A 14,524-nucleotide genomic window follows, 5' to 3' on the forward strand; every position below is an offset into this window, starting at 1 on the left:
TAAAAAATTCTGATAAATTGAAATACAATTTGTAACAGAATTATGTAAAATTTTCAGCCATTTCCAATTCATAACAAGTCGATCTTTTAAATTAGAAAATTTAAAGAATATACGAAGAGTTAATGCCAATCGATATTAGTTCGTCTCCTCGAACGATCGAACATTCGTTAAAACCCCGGCGCCCCTGTTAATCCGTGAATACCCCGGGGATGATTCATCCAAGTACTTTATTCGACTACAGACTATCGTTACCGGAGCCGCGGTATACCCAGAGGCAACGTAACAGCCGCAACGAAACAGAGCTTCTAATTTCAAGCAGCTGCAACAGCAGCAGCAGAAGCAGCAGCGGAGCAGTTTCCGCTTCTCGTTGGTGATATCTCTTTTGTACGGGATCATGTATAATCGGATTGAGAGCTCGTGTAATTCGACACGTGCGCGCCGCCAGTGGTATGGCCACTCCTTTAATTATGTCGTACTAGTTATGCCACTGGTCGTATACGAGATGTTTTCGGATAATTAAAGGAAAATATTTGCGACGTTTTCCAGCGGGCTTTCTCTATAACACCGCAATTTATTTAGATCTATTTCCTTGTGATCATTAAAACGTAGGGTGTCCTCGTGATTATGTATATCTCTTACATTTGATAATATTTAATAAAGAGTGGTTTTTTAATAATTAACTCGAGGTACTTGAAGTTTTATACGTATAAAAATAGTTTAGATAAAAATTTTATATAAATTGATTTAAATTTTTTGTATAATTAATTTAAGTAATTAATAAATTCTTCAGAAGCTTCAGAAGGTAAAAAGTAGTTGAAATAAAAATTTTATAAAAATTTATCTAACATTTTTTTGTGTAATTAAAGCTAAATATAATATAGAAGGCTTATTCTCTTTTTTTCTTTTCAGCAAGATATAAAAATTAGCTTCTACTTCTCTGACATGTATTATTTTAATTTAACATACTTAAATATGTACGAGATGCCTATCGAAAATATTTCAATTCCTTGGAAATGCGTATTCAAATTTAACACTCTTTGCATACAAAATAACCCGACTAAAAAGAATAAAATGCTCTGTAAACGATAGCATTTCATTGCGAGTCCCGTGAACACTATGGAAATGTATTTGTCCAACTATGGAAAACCAAACAAACGAAACGTCGGCTCGTGGTTATCGAATAATTATCGGGCAATTTATATGTCGCTACTCCACCGGGGGGTGTGTGTGTGTGTGTGGGGCGCGCCGTTCGCTAATTTATAATTCATAATTCATAATTTTATGCCGCGCCGGGGACGAGATTACAAATCGCTGCCATTGTTTCTGCCTGTTGTTGTATACACCCTCTTTATCACCCTCGTTGCCGTTGTCGTTGTTGTTGCCAAACGATCGAAATTTTACGGTTATCAACGCCGCGTTTTGTGCGACCGGCCCGACGATATTGTTTCTCCACTATTACGACATCTTTTTTCGGGATAAATCGAAAAGATACATGAGACATCCGGTATCGACCCCGTGTCGTTTATACAGGGGATGCAATGTGTATACATATTGTTTCTCGTGCTTTTGCCCTCCCTCCTCCAATTTCAACAATTTGACTCGATCCTCGAGAGCGGAGAAACTTTTCAATCCCGGACACTTTTAGATTAAATTAGAGCGTAAATTTCCCTGTAACAGAGTCCCCCGTCGATATTCTGCGACCGCACACGCGGGCTCGAACTGCGCGCGAAAACGACACTGTCAAAGGGTCAGCCTTCGCCCTGATTTATTTTGCACCGGCGTATCGCTGTGACGTTGCGGTCGCGATAAAGGCAATTTCGTTTAATTAGCGAGAAGAAATTTGCACGGCGCGTTTCAGAGCCAATTGATGAGTTAAAGCGCACCGGGCTTCTCGCGGTCGCTGCCGCTTCCTGTGTTAATCATCAAGACGAACGCGAAACGATCCTTTGCCAAATTTTTGCCACCGCAAATGGTAGACTGATGGAATCTGTGCTATTTGACTTATTTAATTTAACTAGAGAGAGAATGTATTTACGTTAAAGTCAAAGAACTGCGATCAATAAATATTACTACAATAATATTTTTAATAAATATTAGTGGCATTTTTTCTACATGAAAAACAGAGAGATTTTATTAAAATTTTTAATTTAACTTTTTATTTTAATTGCAAGTAATTATTTCTACAATACAGAAAAATATTTTATATTTTGTATTTATATAATATTAACATACACTTAATATAATTAATAATATATTGTATTTATTATAATATAAAAATAATTAAATTTAAACAATTTTTTAAAATTAAATCAGAAAAATTTAATTTAATTTATTGTTTAGATTATATATTGTACCTATTTATATAATATCTACATAATTAATATAATTAGGAATATATAATATAAAAAGAAGATTAAATTATAAAATTTTTTAAAGAATTAAATCAGAAAAATTTAAATTAATTTATCGAGGTTAAGCGGGAGAAAGATAAAAAGAGAGGAGGAAATATTATATGTGTGTGTGTGTGTGTGTGTGAAATGGTTTTCCCATTTATCGATAAATTTCCCTTTAATCTGCACCTATACAGGATCCACGCGTGTACGTCGTAAAGTTACAACGAAACTTATTTGTGAAGAGAAGTTGAAGCAGAGAACACCGAATGTCCGACATCCTGGAAAATAAACGGCCCATATTCCATTATTTATGCAGCTATTCAAGAATGTAAAGACTCGAACCAAGAGACTAAAGCCCTTTTCCTTACCCCCTGAATCCCCGAGATAACGCGCGTCGGGCATCTCGTCGCGCGGCAGGTGCCGCCGCAGCTCCGGAACAAAAGTGCCACCCTCCGCTAGGGAGGGTGGTGTGTGTGTATCCTGTCTTATATAGTGACACGAAAGGGAAATCCATCGCGGGCGCGCGGAGAGGAAACACTTGAGCGATTTTCCGTGAGTGCCGGTCGCGCTTCAATAAATTCCGTCGCGATGCATCCCCGGAGCACCGAGCTTTTGCTTCCGAGCCCCCTCCCCCTGTGTTTTGTCCCTCGTGTGTTTCTTACGTGCGCTACCTGCGTCTCTTGCGCGCGCGATTGCCTGTATGTAAAATGATTTTTTAAGTTTGCACCTCATCTCTCTCTCTCTCTCTCTCTCTCTCTCTCTCTCTCTCTCTCTCTCTCTCTCTCTCTCTCTCGACCCTTGTCGCTGCAAATTTTTTGAGAATTTTTTTAATGTTGACACGTTCTTAGATGCCAATTTCGCGAAGGATTTCGGAAATTGGAGATTTTTCTTAATTTTTTTTATTAATATTTTTATTAAATAATTAAATTCATTTTTATATATAACAAATATAACTATAATATTTATATATTATTAATAAACATTAAGAAATGATTGTATTGTAATCGAAAATTTTCAAAAATGCAGTTGCAATTATTGTTTCTTGCGCAATTTATTACATAATTAAATAATTATTACATTTCTATGTTCAGTATGAATCAATAAATTCAGTAATCTTACTTCTTGGATTATTTAATAATAATATATATATTTTAATGCGCGTACGCGTATCTAATAATATTCTTAAAGACGGCTGTACCTGGCCTTGTTCTTTCGCAGCTGACTTTCTTCATTTTTCCTCATCCCTCGTTTTAGAGTCCTTAGCCGCAAATGGAACGCCTGTTTCGTCTTGAATTTATTACAAGCCCGTGAATTTCTCCCGAGTCCCATTTTCTCTTATTTCACTTTTATTATTATTATTAGCATCCAGCGTGGTCTGGCCCATATTTTACCGCTCCCAATCTACCTCCTACCTCTCTTCGGTCGTCATCTCTTTCCCCCTCCCCCCCGCCCCTCCTCCCGATTCTCTCTCTACTTTTCGCGTTTCTCACCTTTGTTTCTGCTCTCTTTTTTCTTACATATTACTTCTGGTTAACGTTTACCTCGCGATATATTCCAGACTTTAATCGCCTCCCTCTATCTTCTTTCATTCCACCATTTCGTACATGGTGATCATTAAGTACCGTTGCAACGCCATAAAGTCGAAGCGAGGGTGGTGTCTGCTCACTCCCCAAGTAAAGGGATGTTTGCGAGCGACGTAGACTGTGAAAGAACTCGTGCAAACGCAAAGGGATGAAAATGAAGGAGGGTTGACGCTAAAAAAGAGGCTGGGCCGCCTGCTTGTTAATTTTATTACCGCCAACTTTGCCTTTTGAATTCGATAAGAGAGAGGGTGAGGTAAATTAGATATACATACATATATGTCAGGAGAAAAGTATATATTATTTTATTATAAATAATAATAATAATAATATTGTATAATATTGTATTATAATATTATATCACATGTTTTTTTTAAAACAATTTTAAAGCTTTTGATATTTTTCAATATTCGAATTTTAATTACCATATTTTAAAAAGATGCCTCGATTTATAAAAAGGGAATGAAAAAATTTGACTCTATCAACAATTGTAACCGTGTAAATTTCTCTTTGCAACATCTCAAACGCAATTTATATAAAAGAAACTCTTACAATCTACGGTAATTAAATATCGCGAGCGACAACAGGCATGCATGCAAATATTATTCTCCGTACGACTATGGAGAGATTTGTTATGGATGAGACATTTTATTATCCGGGAATTACAGGAATGGGGGAGAGAGGAAGTCCGCGGTTTATCATGGTGTACGTGTGCTGCACGCTTGTATACGTTTCATATTGTTAAGCGATGGAAAAAGCGTGGTAGGTGGGTGGTTCACTCTCGTAAGGAAAGTAGAAAGCCGAGCTTATTGAATACGAAGGAGAGTATAAGCATTTCGAGTGGCGCGCCGACATCCTTTCTTAAATAAATCACGTCGGGCGTAAAAGACATTTACCGCGTAAAGGACGTAGTACAAAGGGATAGATAAACGTGCGGGTGGCAGCGAATACAATATTGTCAAGCGCGACTTGTCTCACGGAAAAAAAATATTTTATTTAAAAGAAAAATATATGCTGTTTTTTCAGATTTATTTATAAATAGAAAAAAACAGTAAATAAAATCTTAAAATATTTCGGGGTAAAATATTATTGTATTAAACATTTTTTAATCGATTCAGATCTTGGGATATTCTATTTGTTAAAATATCGGTAAGGTCAAAATGATATATATGTGACCTTTAAGGGTTAAAATTACGACAAGTTACAAAGAAAATTTCTTTTAATAAAAATAAGGACGGTATTTTATAAATAATGAAAGAAAATGGAAGAAAGAAAAATAAAACCGACACTCAAAAGAAAGAATCAGTCCAATGTGGTAAAAGAACGACGATAACAAAAATTCTCATGGTCGTCTCGCCATATTGAATATTTCAGCACCGTCCTATCTCTTGCATTTGTGCAAGTGTTTTCGGGGTTGTTCTCCCATTTTATTTTACAACCGGAACAATTCGCCGAGCGAAAAAGCTTCGTGGGAGAAAAAAGCCTCTGAAAAAGATAGAAAATATAGAGAAATATAGAGAAAAAAAAAAACAGAAGGGAGAAGGAGAGAGAGAGAGAGAGAGAGAAGAAAAGGAAGGAGAAACGCAGTCTCTAAAAGCATCGGCGTCGGTGGCGATGATGGTTCAAAGACAGGAGATGAAATCCTCGACGAATCAGTGTGTGAAAAAAAGTCTAAATTCTTTTTTTATAAACTGAAAGTATCGCGCATTTATATTCGCTACTAATGCGAATATGAATCGAAAAAAAAGGTATTCTCTTACCGAGTTACAATCGCTCTATATATCAAAAAGGTGAAAGGATATAGATTTGCCGGATATTAAAAATATCTTCCGCCGGCAACGGACGGAGATCGACTTCCGGTTGGCTCGTTTCATTCTATTTTCAGAGCGTCCTGAAAAGTCGATTGCTACAAAACCGATTGCGCGCAATCTGGGTGATAAGACGGTTCATCTGTGGTTTGCATTCGTCTGACGAGAAGATTGGAATTGGAATACAAAGTTAGACAAATATATATTTATATGCGCGAGAAATAAGAGAGAATATATAGGGTGATTCTAAATAAGCGCGAAATATTTTACAATAATTTTTTCTCAAAAGGAAGGGCTTTCATATAAATATATACCTCTACATCCCTTCCTGAAAAGTTACATGTACATTTTTTCAAAGGGAAGGATGAAAATTAGGTTTTTATTTTTTTTTCTCCAACTTTGGACAACTTAAAAAAATGAAAATTGATGGACATTTTCCACGAATGAAAAAGATATTTATTAATATTTGTTAAAACCTTTTATATCATTATAAGAGATGAAACTAGCTACCCTTATTCCATTTTTTATTACAATTTTTTATCTAGTAAATATAACTATTTAAAAATATACGTAAAACGCTTGATTTTTTAGGGAACTTTTTTTAGTTTTTTTATAAAATCAATTTTCAAGTAAAAAATAAAATACATTATCATGCACAGTTTCATCCTCTTATCACAATATAGGAGGATTGAAAAAATATTACTAAGTATCTTAGTGAAAAATGTCTATCAAATTTCATTTTTTAATTTGTCTAAAATTTGAAAAAAAAATAAATAAATAAAAAGTTTGACTCTTGAGGGAGGAATACAGGAGTACATGTTTATGTGCAAGATCCCTTTCTTAATTTTTGACAAAGGCTCCTAAAATTTCTCGCACTTATTTGGAATGTACCTCGTATATATATATATACATATATATTTCGTAGATATTTAAAATTCTACACGATTCGTGTGAACATTTTTTCCGTATACGTATGCTTTATGCCGTGACCTATGACACAAAATGGACGTAAATCGCGCACCTATTTCTCGTGTACAAGGCACGTAGAATTTCCGGGCTCTCTCACATCAAAGCGGCACCCTTCGCGCCACTTTGCGAGCGACCTCGCGCGAGAACATTCCATTCCGCGGCCTTTATACCCGCGCGTCATCTAATAATGCGAACGCGAGCGCGAGTAATGCCCGGTTGTTGACAGAGAACAGGATCGACAATCAAATTCGGGATATCGACGTAGTACCTGGGATTCGTATACGTCCGTCCGAGCGTGACGGCCAGCCTGGAGCGCACGTAGGGATCCGGGGGTCTCTGCGGGAATAAGGGAATAAAGTCGATCGCGTTCGCTCGCACGAGGGCTGTATCCCTCGGGCGTTTCAGTGGGATCGACAGGTGGTAGCGGTCTTTTCTACCTATATACCCTATCCACCACTCGCCACGTGTGTATGTGTGCGTACGTGTGTGTCGAGAAAATACCCTTTTCACGCGAAGGTGCCATTTCGCGTACGTCGTGACAGGCCCCTTTGACGTAAATCATATCGTTTTCGAAAGCGCTTTTCCGATCGCGAACAAGCATCGAAATAATGGGAATAAAACGCGCCGGGGTGAAAGATCGCGCGAAACTTTTTCCACACACTTTGTACCAGCGCTCTTTTTTTTTTCTTTTTTTTTTTTGGGGGGGGGGGGAGGGAACCTTTGGAAAGTCAGTGAGCTATGTTGTTTCTTTGAATCAAATTTTCCACGACAGGTGAAGTCTGCTAATTTTTTTATTGACTTTTAGAAGTGTCTTTACGATTTTCTAGAAAAACCAAAAATAATGCTTTTGCTGATAAAAAGACATAATTTAGCAATGCAAGAATTGTTAATTTTTATCTTTTTTAAAAATCTTTTAAGAGATATTTTTACAACACTCTGGGAAAATAAAAAAGCAATATTGTGTTTTTGCTGATAAAAAAAAAAAAATAATAATTTAGCTCGCATGCGAGCGTCACTCCTTCGAGATGGAATACAAAATTTAAAATCTTTTTTTCGATACTATTGTATAAGAGATCAAGGCATCTGCAAATCCATGTTTTATCGAGTATATCACTCACAAAATAAATTAGCTTATTTTTTTTTTATTCACAGTCTAGAAATCCTCCTATATTAGGAAATATTTTCATCCCTCTCCGTATTCAGTATTGAAATAAGATTTCTCTCTTTAGACCTATATTTTCGCACTTGATTTATTCACGATAAATTAGATTTAATATGTCGTGCTGTCAATGTGCAAAAATTTTGTCGGATCAGTAGTAGAAGAAGAGAGACTCTCGCAACGTTTTGGTCTTCGCCTACGGTTTTATATTCGCGGATTTTTCCTCCGTTTCCCTCGTATCTCATTCGTTGGGTGAATTATTCGTCGGAGATTAAACGTTTTCTTTCCCGGCAACGCGTTCTCCTCCGGAGAACGGCTGATCCCATCAGATTTTTGCTCTCTCGGACGAGCGGTTACATTTGAAAAGCCAGGAAATCTGCTCTTTTCTGCTGCTACCGCCCACGAGTAATCGTGTGATTCTCATAAGACAAAGTTTCGCGAGAGTGTTTAAATATGAGAATCTATCGAGGCCGATATTCTCGCAGCTTTCTGTAACGTCCCCTCCGGGCAAAAATTCCTCCCCTCGAATTGATTATTAGCTTATCCGGGAATTGCGCTTATCGATTTCGCTTTATAATGCCTCTGTTCGTTTCATTACTCCAAACTGCAACGAGAATCGCAAAGCTAATGCGATTTGAATGCAAATGTAATATCAACTCGTCTGAATAAGCTGATTTCGAAAGTCTCTCCTCACTAACTTGAATTAAGTTTGATATAGCATTCATTTCTTTCTTTCGGAAAAGATAGTTTGTAGTATGAGCTTTTTATTTTTTTTATTTACAACTCACGGCACTTACTTATCCGAAAATGTTTTTATATCTCCCAGAACGCGATTATTCCAGTAACGTGAGCGAAAGAGAGAGAGAGAGAGAGAGAGAGAGAGAGAGAGAGAGAGAGAGAAAGGCAGTTAGATATCGCGAATAAATCATGAGAACTCAAGATTTACACTTAGGTGAAAGAGAAGAAAAGCGGGCGAGCTTCTTTTCGAGAACGCTTGCAAATAAAATAGCTACCAGCGCGTTTCTTCCCCCTGCTCCCCCTCCCCCTGCTCCCCCCCTCTCCTCCACATAGATTTAAAAAGAAGCGCAGTCAAGTTGAAGTCTATGAAAGCGGTTGCGACTATAAAAAGCGCAAAAATTGCACGCTTCGTCGACTGCGAATACATATGCGCGTGCCACATGTGATATATTGGATACATCAGTAGGGTGTAGAGCGTATGTAACACACGGGCGAATATGTGTAGTGCGATAGCAGCCATGTGTGTGTACGTGTGTGTGTAGGCGAGTGGGAGAAGAGGTGGTTACGTAACATGCTGCGCGCAACGAGAGGAAGCGGGGAGGGAAAGAGTACGGAGGGGAATGTGACAAATTGCCGATATTTGTGCGGCAATATCAACACACAAAATGTGTGTGTGGTAGGTTAAAGCAAATTTACACCGCTCTCTCATGATAGTAATTTTCTACGGGTCGCTTAACCCTTTCTTTGACGGTACTCATGTGTATCAATTTAATTAATAATTTATAAATTTTTACATTGGCATAAATTATCCCATCGTACCATCCCTCGTGTATTTCCATCGCATTTTTATGTATCGTATTACGTGTTAATATATACACGCAGCGTTAAAAGAAAGGATTTTATCTTTTTAAGATGGTGTCTCATCAGTGACACTTTTATAATAATGTTTTTAATTATTTTAACGAATTTCTTGACGTAAAGAATCTGTTTTTTTTTTTTTTTTTTTTTTTACAGAGTCCCTAGTACGTAAACAAACAATTGTGAAAAAGAGAAGACAAGAGCATTACATTTTTATAAATCTTATAAACAAATAAATAATTACAATTTATGTTTTTTGTGAAAAAGTTAATTTTTAATTAAACTGTTATAGATATCGAAACGGTAATTTAGGTACTTATTCAGAACTCCTGGAAGTATTTTTCAGAATTTTTTCAGATTTTTTCGCTACATTATTTTTTATTATAAACTAATAATTATTGAATAATAAAATCAATATTTTCTTCTATAAATCCAAATAAATAATAGTTTAAATATTTCTTATAACGTTGATTGAAAATAAATCTGAGATTAGAGTTTTCAAATTTTTTAATTCAAAATATCAATTTAATGACTCAAAGTTTAAAAAAAAACAATTCTAGAATTGTAAAAATCTGACGTTTTAGATTTGTCATCAACTATAACATCTTTAGATATAAAGTTTAAAAAAAATCGGTGTAATATAAAAATTTATGGCTCAAAGGGTTATCAGGACTTGTAGACAATGGTCACCAAGTCGTATGAAAAACGTCACGGAACATACTTTTGTCACATGTTGATACGTTTCGTATGTTCATGTGTGCTGAAATTATTAAAGAATAAATTTAAATAAAAGTTTGATAATATAATTTAAACGTCAAAGGATTAAAAAAATTCATGAATGCTCATAAAATTACTGTCGGAATGTACCGGGGATAATTTACTCGGCAAGAACTAATTTACCCGATAAGTCTTGCATGATTCATCGAAAGCGTACCGTATAATTTTGGCTTTATGCAAAATACATGCCGGTCTATCAATCATATCAGCTGATAACTCGCTCGACATTTTTTTTTTTTTTCTCTCGACTCTCATGTCGCGCACATTTCCTGCAACCTCGTTATCGGCAGGATATCGCGTTCCCGAGATACGCGATTTACGGAAAAGTGACAGTGTTGAATTTAAAGTAACGGGATCGCGGAAACTATCAATCGAAGCTGTTGAACGATGAGCGACAAAATTGAGAATATACATTTTCAACAAATTTTTTTTTTTTTTTTTACATATATTTTAATCTAAAAATATATACATATTTTCAATTTATTTAAAGATATTGTATTTCTGTTTTATATAAACTTTATGCAATTAACGTATTGTATTTATATAGGGAGAGATAAAAAATATGGCACAAGCGAATATTGCAATGACAAAAGTTTGAAGCCCGTCTGACATTTTTTTTTTATTTTTGTTCTCGAACAATTAACACGTAAAAGAGCCAAGAAATTTCACGCCAAAGAGAGAAGTAAAAGACTCGTTTTCTCCAAACTTTGCTTATCGCGAGACGAAAAGGCGGAAAGTAAGTCGCAAGGACTTTCGGTCTAATGTTTTTTTTTTTCTTTTTTTCGGATAGTCTTAGCAGAATTTGCCGGGACTCGGAAATCTGTCGAGAAATCTGCCCCACATCGAGAGAGAAGCTTCGCTTTACGTGGATCCTTTGAGAGCAATTCCTGGAGGCTTTACTGTGGGCGCAGAGAAAGAGATGAGTTTCTCGCCGCGGAAGAGCAGGCAGGATTCGAATTCTGTTGCCAATCGCAACGGGAGAGTTCGAAACGAATATCGGTCCCAGGACGGGTAGCCAGACATGCGATATCTTCGCGATATCATCCTCCATTCTATCAGTGGCTATTTCTATCTACGACGTTCTTTTTAGTGATACCTATTTCGCGAATGACGGGAATCAATAATAAAATAAAATAAAATTATAATAAAAGTATATGTCAAGTTAATGATACAATTAATGATAAATTATAAACTTCTTTTTACTGTATATAACAAAATAATTATATAATAATGCTCTAGAGTTTGCGAATATTTTTTTATCTCGATATAATAAAAAAAGAATTAGAGATTATATTAGAGACTGTTTATTAATAAAAATAAAATAAAAAATATTTTTCTCAAATTTTATTTTTATTAAATAAAACAAAAAATAATTAAAGATTTTATAAGAGTTTGTTTTTAATTGAAAATAAAACCAGAGATTTTTCGAAAATTCAAAATTATATTGAAACTTGATTAGAGTAACATAGGAATCCTCGATACGTTTATATCATATTCGCAGGGCAATTTTGATTTGTAGGTCCTTCAATAGACCATGACATGTATAAAGATCGAATTACGAATCTTGGGATCGAGCCATGATCGATTTATCGAACTGGACGCGATAGTCACCTTCCGGTTTATTAGCTTCCTATCTGGCCGCAACAAGGATGACACAACGGGGCGTGAGGGGGTGAGGGATGGTGGCATCCTTCCTGAATGCAGGGGCCAGCTTTCGGGCCACGAGATGGGCAATTGATATTCGGTCCGCGCGGCCGCCATCGAAACGCTTTTTCCAGACGCAGGAAACGGGAGAACCCGATTCAACGGGCGCGATTATGGTCGATTGATTCGCAACGCTGCGCCGGCCACCCGGTCCGATTCGACGGCGAATGCAAGCGGAATGCAAGCGCCGCTGCACCTCGTTCTCGGGCGATTTTTTTCCCCCCCCCCCCTCGAATTTCGATCTCTTACAGCGCGAGAATTGCTTGTTCAAACGGCGGGAAATCTCGATCATATGTGAGAAACTTAACATTAACGAATAAATACCTAGTGTTTTCAAAATTTATGTTTTTGATAAAAAAAAAAAAATTTCTATTCCAAACTATTATCAACATTGAAACGGCAAGTTGGATACTTTATTTAGGACACCCTAAAGTATTTTTAAAAATTTTTTCACATTTTTTTTTTTGCTACGTTGTTTTTTATAATTATTGAAAAATTTTGAAAATCAACATTTTCTACCGTAAATTCAAATAAATATAGTTTGAATTTCTTTATAATGGTGATCTCGAGATTTTTTGAGTCATTGAATCCAAATCTGAGGTTAGCATTTTCAAATTTTTTAATTTAAAATGACCAGTCCAATGTGGCGGATAAAAATTTAAAAAAAAAAAATTATTAATTTAAAAAATTTCAAATCGGCGACCCATAAAATATTTACTTTTTTACTTTTTATATTTTGTGGATCCAAAATTTATTTTGCCCGCAAAGAGAAGTTGAGATAAAAATAATAAAGTTTCTTTGCTTTAGGATATATAAATAATAAAGAATTATCTTCTAAAGATATCGTATATGCAAATACTTAATACGTGATATGATTTTATTTATCTTTATGCTAAATCGATATTTCCAGAATTTTAAGGCCGGAAATTGAATCATATTAAAATTGACAGTCCACCGGTTCTTTTACTCGATCACAGTTATTTTTTTTAACATCGTACATGTATATTATTTAATATATATGTATGATATTAAAAATATCACTTTATGCTAAATTTGAGACTGATATTCCGATAACTTTAAAATCGGGAATTAAATTATAAAAAATTGACAGTCCATCGAGCATCTTTATTTTGATCGAAATAGTATTAGGTATGATAGAGTACTAAGTGATATTTATAAAATTAAATGGATTAAAAAGAGTGTTAATTAAATTTTTTATAATTTTTTGTCAAGCTATTATATAATTACATCAAGATGTTGTGTAAATTTCTAAGATTTCTAGAATGCATGTCTCTTATTTTACAAACAATCTCGAGAAACGTTGGAGACATGACTTAAAGTCTATTATGGCGCATCCAAATGCAATCAGGACGAGTCTAATTGGTATTGCAATCACCGTTAAACAGAATCCCGCTCAATGAAAGCTCAATCAAAGCTCACCGATCTCCTCGTCGCGTGTTTCTGCGGCGCTATACTTGCCGACCCAACAGGCATCACACAATATCATTCAATTCCAGAATCCTCGCGAATTCTCCGCGATCAAAGGCCGCTCCGCGAATTAACAGCTCGGCCGGCGAATGAAAATTAGCGGGGCCTTTGCTCGAATTAACGACGAGACCAGGTCGAGACTTGATTAATTCCGACGCTACTTCCTCGCTCGAATGAATGCGCGGTGGATTAAGAGCTGCAAGCCCGGGAGAGGACACCAACCACTGCAGTTACGGTGCGAGATTTGAAGGGGTCGAAGGCCGAAGGGGCGGGGAGGGGGGCTGGGGGTGGAGTGGATATATCCGTAGAGTTATGGCTGGTATGAAACCCATAGCAAATGATGCAGGCATACGTGACTGGCAAGCGAAGCGTCCAGTCGGGTCCGGCGCGTCCCGATGCCTGCCTGGTTGGTGGTCCCGGCCTGGGCCAGGGCTCGATGTAGCTGTGCAATCAGCAACGTGCGCGCCACGTCCAGGGTGGATTCCATCCGAAATAAATTCAATAGAAACACGTCGCGCGCGCGTCGGCATACAGTGTGCGAGCGGAGAGGAGAGAGGGGAGGGAGGGAGAGAGAGAGAGAGAGAGAGCAGCGGGTATGGTACGTGCGCGCATGAAAAGTTGGATGGCCAGCTTGATCTTCGGTCGCGCGGACACAATTCCTATCCCCCCCCCCTCCCTCCCTTCCACTGGAGTTAAACCCTTTCAGCGTGAAATTAATTAATTCCACCGTCGTATCTCTCCCGGTAGAGAGATTGCCTGAGAAATATGTCGCTCGAGCTCTAACTCCCTAAAATGCTATTGGCTTTGCTATTATCATATGCAGAGGTCAAACATGAGATATTTTTTTTTTTCTATTAAGCACCGGAATTTTCTCGTTTTTAATAAAACGTCTAATTTATACAAAAAAAAAAAAAAAAATTTGTAAACATTGAAAAGAAATAAAATAATTTGATCTGCAAGCTTCTTGCCATGTCAATTCTGTCAAAACCAACTGTAAGATGACGTCAAGACAAAGGAGCCGACATTGTGCGCCAACGCTGATGAATGCTG

The 14,524-nt window shown here is 36.6% G+C and overlaps 1 protein-coding gene across 1 annotated transcript in view; it reads left to right on the plus strand.

Moving 5' to 3' along the window:
• Positions 1-14,524, plus strand: part of Syn1 (Syntrophin-like 1) — a 257,348-nt gene that overhangs the window by 122,973 nt on the left and 119,851 nt on the right. The window lies entirely within an intron of this gene.

The sequence above is a fragment of the Anoplolepis gracilipes genome, chromosome 15 (genome assembly GCF_047496725.1).
Source record: "Anoplolepis gracilipes chromosome 15, ASM4749672v1, whole genome shotgun sequence".
Classification (NCBI taxonomy): Eukaryota; Metazoa; Arthropoda; class Insecta; order Hymenoptera; family Formicidae; genus Anoplolepis; species Anoplolepis gracilipes.